We start from the raw sequence: 7,707 nt of genomic DNA on the forward strand, positions 1-7,707 counted from the left end.
TGAGACTGTGCCTTCAGAAATATGCCCCCCACCCCCAGCCTGCAACCCCCATTGACAGCAATGCAGAAAACTCAATGCAGAACAAAGATTCTTGGGCAAATTTTGGGATGTTCTTGCAGGGAGGGCATTCTTGGAAGTATCAGCACCAAAACTTCAGGGTATCATCTGGAGACTGTCATGATGGCAACCCCAAGGTTTGGTGCAGTTTGGTACAGAGGGTCCAAAGTTATGGACCTTCAAAAGGGTAGCCCCCATCTCCTTAGCAAAGAATGTGGGATGGGGTACCCCATTTGAGGGTCCATAACTTTGGACCCCCTAAACCAAGCTGCACCAAACATTGTGGGGGGGTCCCATCAGGACAGTTTCCAGATGATACCCTGACATTTTGGTGCTGATGCATCCAAAAATGCACCCCCTGCAGGAACATCCTAGAAATTTGCCCAAGAATCTTTGTTCTGCATTGAGTTTTCTGCATTGCTGTCAATGGGGGTTGCAGGCTGGGGGGGCACATTTCTGAAGGCACAGTCTCAAAACTTTCAGGGTCTCATCAGGAAACTGCCCTTATGATATCCCCCAGGTTTGGTGCAGTTTGGTTCGGGGGGGGGGCAAAGTTATGGACCCTCAAAACTGTAGCCCCCATCTATTAGCTCCATTGGAAACAATGGGGGATGGGGCACCCCCTTTTGGAGTTCATAACTTTGGACTCCTTGAACCAAACCTCACCAAACTTGGCGAGTAGCATAAGGACAGTCTCCTGATGATATGCTGAAATTTTGGTGCTGATATGTCTACAAATGCACCCCCTGCAGGCACCAATGTCCTGGTGCAAAAAAAATTTGGTCGTGGTGGAGTGACCGCCCATGGGGGGGGGGGGGCATCCAACTCAGGTTTTGCCCAGGGCTACAGTTTGCCCAGGGCTGCCTCGTTATGCCCCTGCCTTCAAGAATTCATTCTCATTCTGATTTTGATCCTGTCCTGTTTCTTTTGGCTTTTGCTTATCAGTCTGTGCTGACTTGACTTTATCGAAGTTATTCAAGGACTTTGCTTGCTCCTCAGAACAAAGGCTACGCTAATATGCCACGCAGATTATAAGGACCAGACAATTATTGCTATATTTGCTTATTTTTTACCTTTTCTATTAATCTGCTGCACCATATGCCATTATATTATACCTGCCTTTGATTGTTGTTCCTTTTGTTTGTTTTAATAAACTTTTAATATATTTTTTGAATATTGTTTTGTGTGTTGGTTTTAAAAAAACTCATTGACAGGAGGCAGGCAGGGAGCCTAGAGCCTTGACAAACCCTTACCTAATTGGCGTGAAGGATGCACAGGAACCCAAGCCCTGTGCGACCTGAACTCTCATTGGCTATTGCCAGGCTGTGAAGCAGTTGTTCCATGGCCTGGCAAAGCCTTCCCCTCCTACACTCCTCCCCACCCCAGAATCCCCCCCTGCCAGGCCCTCCGTGGGCCCGGCAAGACCCTTCCCTTCCCTCCGCATCTCCCCCTGCCCCTCAGAGCAATGCAAATTCTGATAATATACAGTTTTCTTTTTAAAAAAATCATTGAGCTATCTTTGAAGATACATAAACATGCGTAAGAGAATCAGTTGCTCAGAGGACTCCCATTGAAAAGCATTGGGACCATGAAGGACAGGTCTACCACCCATTGAGAAGCATTGGAGGACCAGCTAAGTATCTGAGCTTAAGATAATGGTACTTTGGGTTGCCAATCTCCAGGTGGGGCCAGGAACTCCCCTAGAATTACAACTGATCACCAAGCTACAGAGATAAGTTTTGGTTGGTTGGGAGGATGGATTCTACGGCATTATGTAAAATGGAGCTATTCCACCAGGCTTTTCCTATGGTCAGCTAGGATAACATCTAACATCTTTTTCTGCCTCCCTGGGGGGTGGGGGGACACATATTGAGTTTAGTAAGTCACCATCTGACACTAGGTATTTTAAATAATGTATTATTAACTGTTTTAATATATTTATTATGTTTTTATTGTGCTTGTTTTTACAATGTTGTTGCCGCCCTGAATCCCTCGGGGAAGGGCAGGATAGAAATAAAATAAATAAATAAAATTATAGGTCCCTTCGCTTTCCAGGCTCCACACCCAAGGTGGAGTTGGCAATCCATGTACTGTGTGACAAGTTAAAATCTTCAATTAGCATTGATTCTCTAGGTTTTTAAAAAAGTCCTCGTTACATGCTTATTTGTCATTCAGAAATGACAAAGGACAACAAAATGATGCATTGCAACTTCCTCAGCAAAGTCTGCTTAATGAAAGATTAGTTCAGGCTAGTTTTGGTCAGTCCATCATGTCTCAAATGCAGCATTAGAGATTGATCACTACACTGCTGTGATTGTGTGTTTTTGTGAGATCCTGAAAACAGTTTTAGCAACAGTTCTAGCAACTGAGGTAATGAAGAGTGAACAATACATCCCTCCTTGCTAGATAGGGCTACCATATTTCCAGGTAGGATTTCAAAGAAACAAATGAACTATCAGGGATTTTTTTTCTTAACAGACAGAAAATTTAAGTACCCTGTTACCAAACCAGAATGGCTGTATATTTCAATGTCTACAAATTGTTAGTGTCAGAAATTAAAATGAATAGGAACAATTATTTTAAGTTCAGGTGCCTATATTGAATAAAGTTTAAGATAATTTCCATAACTTGGCTATTGCCTATAAGCACACTCCCATGCTCAGAATTATGCTTTCTGAGGAGAGATTTAAGCGTAAGGGTAATGATGATCTTGAAAAATCTACCCTGAGCTGGGTGGGTTGAGGGTTGAATAGCGGTCAGTTTAATGATTGGGAGAGGGCACCCTCTGCCACTGATTTTTTTAAAAAATGCAGAATATCTCCTGTTCTCATTATTTAAATGTAAGTTCTCACATCACAGCTATAACTCTGGTTACAAGGATTACAGCAACTGTTCTGCAAAAGTGAGGAGACCAGATGCTTGAGATGGCACAGTGTACTCGTGGCCCAACCTTTGCTCCAACCTTGATTCTCTGCTCTGGAAACAAATGTCTTATAATGAACAAACCAGGCTTGTAAATTACTTCCACCACTCTTTGGAATGCATATCTTCCCCATGATTTAATGAGAAAGGAATACTCTGTAGACATCTGCTGTTTTATAGACAAATTCTGGTTTACTTCTGTTTTCAGAATAGACTTGTTTCGTCTGTGTTTGTATACAGTATAAAGTTTACAGTGATTTTATTAATGGCAGACTTTGATGGATGTTTTATTTAAGGTCAGAGTTTTCAATCAGATGTACTTAAAGGAAATATGGCTTGGTTTTCATGTTCTTTCCTGCCCCTGCAGCTGATACCTTAATATACATAGCACAGCCTATGTCACTAACATCTGAGACTTTTCTGGCTAAACTGCATGGATCCTAGGAAGGCTTTTCTAGAGAGCGCCTCCCAAACACAGATTCTCCTATGTTTGGGAGAATCCACTGACTGCCATCTCTCTTGGCAGGCAGTCTACTCTTATTGGAAACTTAGTAGGTGTGGGCATTTGGATAAAGCTGAACAGATTCACCCCCCCCTCCAAAAGGGATACATTTTTTTGGTGACAAAATAATTCAGCATGATCCATGCTGCTTTGGATCTGCTTCCAATGCTGCGACCTCCCAGCTCTACCTATCTCTCAGAACCCAGCATTCAGTTCTGTGCCTGTGTGCTGCTTCCTAACTCCATGCGGCAGCAGGAATTTTGGGAGGTTTGGTACTAATAGAATAATCTTTTTTCATTTTAAAAAATTGGGACTATTAAATTTGAACCCAAAAAATGCCAATTAAAAAACTGCCCGCCCCTGCTGACTAGCATAACTGGGCTTCCCTACACTGTACTGTTATCACACTTGCTCCTCTGTTGTCTTTTTCACTCATCTTGAAATTAGATTGCGGGTTCCTTTAGATGTGGATTTGCTATTAATTTGTAAATAAAACAACGTACAACATGCTTTATTGTTTGTAGCAATAGCTTAGAATATTTGGAATTAAGCATAGTGATTTAGTATGCTGTCTGGCCCAAGATCACTCAGAAGGCTGTGTGGAGGAGTAGGGAATCAAACCCAGTTATCTTAATTGCCACACTACACTGGGTTTAAATATCCCTACACGACACTGGGTTTAAATATGCCACTAACCCCTGAAATCAGCCCATCCTTGAAGACTGGAAGATGGTCAATGTCACACCAATCTTTAAGAAAGGATCTAGAAGGGGGACCTAGGAAATTACAGGCTAGTCAGTTTGACATCTGTTCCTGGTAAATTAGTAGAATCTATAATTAAAGATAAAGTTATAAAACACGTAGAAAAGCAAGATCTGCTGAGGAAGAGTCAGCATGGCTTTTGCAGAGGCAAGTCCTGCCTGACAAACTTACTAAAGTTGTAGAAGGCTTTCACGGCCGGAATCACTTGGGTGCTGTGTGGTTTCCGGGCTGTATGGCCGTGTTCTATCAGCATTCTCTCCTGACGTTTCGCCTGCATCTGTGGCTGGCATCTTCAGAGGATCCTCTGAGGATGCCAGCCACAGATGCAGGTGAAACGTCAGGAGAGAATGCTGCTAGAACATGGCCATACAGCCTGGAAACCACACAGCACCCAAACTTACTAAAGTTCTTTGAGGTTGTAAACAGGCATGTGGATAAGGGGGCACCAGTGGACATTGTCTACTTGGATTTCCAAAAGGCTTTTGACAAAATTCCTCACTAGAGACTATTGAGAAAACTCAGCAATCAAGGAATAAGAGGGGAAGTCCTCCTATGGATTAAAAACGCACCGCGTGATTAGTGTTTGGAATATGCTGCCACAGGAGGCGGTGTCGGCCACTAATCTGGATAGCTTTAAAAGGGCTTGGACAGATTTATGGAGGAGAAGTCGATTTATGGCTACCAATCTTGATCCTCCTTGATCAGAGATTGCAAATGCCTTAGCAACCAGATGCTCAGGAGTAGCAGCAGCAGAAGACCATTGCTTTCACATCCTGCATATGAGCTCCCAAAGGCATCTGGTGGGCCACTGCGAGTAGCAGAGTGCTGGACTAGATGGACTATGGTCTGATCCAGCAGGCTAGTTCTTATGTTCTTATCCCTATAATTAGATTCTAAATTAAAACTGATTAGGTCAATGTCTTCCCCTGTAAGAGTCACATTGGAGCTGGGTCTCTGTGTATTGTAATATGTTGGCCCAGCTAGATTCAAATGAGACTGCATTGGAAGTGATCTGTGCAGATTGTGGTAGTGCTTCCTTTATAGAAATAACTATCTAAAATAAGTGTCTAAAAATAAAATGCTAAAGCATAAGCATGCCCGGAAGCCAGTCTGGAAACCCTGCTTTTCAATCTTATATTCATAATGATAAACATCTGTGGTAATCTAGGAGCAAAGGTGCCGCTACTGAACATGCTCTCAGTCCAATCACTTCATGGTTCACCTCCAATCACATCTCCTCCACCTACTGGTTGTTAGAGGGAAAGGCATTTCTGAGCCATCTCCTAATGAAAAAGTAGAGCTGCTTTGCTTAGGGAAGGAAGGAATTTGTAGGCTGCAAACACAGATTGGGAGTCTTTATTCCTTGGCTGAGGTGAAGAAAATATCCACTATTTCCATATAGTGGATCACTGTTTGTGAGATGCCCAGTATTTGCAAATGTTTGGAGCTGGTGCAGTGAATTATTCAAAAGAGTTTGGAAGGCATAGCTGGCTTCCACTTTTAGCCTTGGAAAATCAACAAAATAACCTCATGGTGGCACTAAAAACACCAATTCAAGGCAAATGGCCAAATGAGAGAAAAAGTAACATTGGAAAACACCACACACTAGGGCAGCGATTCCCAACCAGGCAGTGGTGGGATCCAAAAATTTTAATAACAGGTTCCGATGGTGGTGGGATTCAAACAGTGGCGCTGCCGCACACACGCACCTCCAGTCCCTATTGGGCAGGGAGGTTGCTTTAGTAACCCCTTCAAGTCTAGCACCCATTAATATGAGCTGCTTGTATATTTATTTTTTATATGAAGTTTTGATTTTACATTTAAAAATAGCCCAAACTCTTTTGAAGAACTCTACATTATAGAGACCCTGCTGTGCATTTCAACTGATTTCCAGGCTTTAGAGATCGGTTCTCTTGGAGAAAATGGCTGCTTTGGACTCTAAGGCACCATAATAACTGCTGATCATCTCCCCGACCCCTACCCTCTCCAGGTTCCACTTCCAAATCTCCAGGAATTCCCCAACCCAAAGCTGGCAACCTTGAAAATCAATGTGTCTTATTTCCACACTTTAAATGCTTCCTTGTTTTTCTCACTTATTGAAATGGCAGCATGTTTGCAGACAAGGTGTGTGGACCCCAGTCCCTCTCTGGTGGAGGTCTCATTTATCTCTATTTATCCCCAGGGCCCCCACCATCTCCTAGACCGCATGTGAGAATGTTTAAAGAGAGAAAGGAGTCCTCTTGCCTTGTAATTAGTCTGGCTGAAAACTAAACCATGCCTTTAATTTAAAAAAATACTCCTTAATCACTTGAGGGCCACAATGGTCACATAGCTAAACGGCAAACAACCCCACCCCTGCTCCTTTGAGAGATTTAGGTTTCTTTTTACAGTAGTAACTAATAACTATGCATTATATTTTTTCTAAGGAAGGGTCCAGGGTTGGGTAGAGGTGTGTTCTGAAGTTCTGTGCTTCCTGCCTGCGTGGGCCCAGTTCGGATTGGGACTGCAGCATATAAAGACCTCAATCCTCAACAGCTAGCATGGCATAGTAATAAAGTGGCAGATCAGGGCTAGGCTCACATACCAGCTCTGCCATGGGAACTCATTTCTTGATTTTAGGCCCATAACAATCTCTCAGCCTAAGGTACCTCACAGGGTAGTTGTTGTGAGGATAAAGGGGAGAGAGAAACAATGTGATATATCACTTTGGGTCCCCAAAAGGGATACAAGCAAAATACAAATTTTAAAATAACTACCTGAAACAGCCCCACCTGATAACTGCAGAAATACAGAACATGCCTCTCTACCCAACAAGGAGCCCTCCCCAGGAAAAAAAATGTAATGTATGGTTAAGCCTTAAGCAGACCACGGATTGTGCGCCTTCTTGGGTATATATCCCATTAAAGTAAATGAGACTTAACTTCTAAAAAAGATGCATAGAGTTTGACCTGTTAGAAGCTTTGAAAAATATTGCAGAAATAATGCAGAGTGAGCAAAAATGGGCCTTACGGGCCCCTGCACAATGCGAACAACATTGTGAACTTCCTGTTGATTTCAATAGGAGAGGTAAGGGGAATCCATTCTGAAGGGCCACTGACTGAGTAGAGCCTGAATGACTGAATGTACCTCATCCAGTTAAGATTTGTCATCACTAACAACCCCATTCAAAGGACTTGAGTGGCCAGAAACAGTGCCACTGCTGTGCATCCACACCACCTCCTGAAGCTTCCAGGTGGCGCAGTGAAGCAATGTTCCTGGCTCCCAAGGCAGGGTGGAAGCCAAATAAGGCTGGCTTCACCCCTGGGAAAAGCCCCAGTATGTCCCCAGCTGCCCAAGCACCCGCCTGGTCATCAACTCAGCTCAGAGGGCCAGCCTCCCTTCTGGACCAGGTGCCACCAAGACCCATGGCACCAGCCCACCTTCCAGTTTGCCTACCCCACAAGCTTTTTTGTCAAATGCATTGG

This window comes from Sphaerodactylus townsendi, linkage group LG02, assembly GCF_021028975.2.
Source record: "Sphaerodactylus townsendi isolate TG3544 linkage group LG02, MPM_Stown_v2.3, whole genome shotgun sequence".
Taxonomy (NCBI): Eukaryota; Metazoa; Chordata; class Lepidosauria; order Squamata; family Sphaerodactylidae; genus Sphaerodactylus; species Sphaerodactylus townsendi.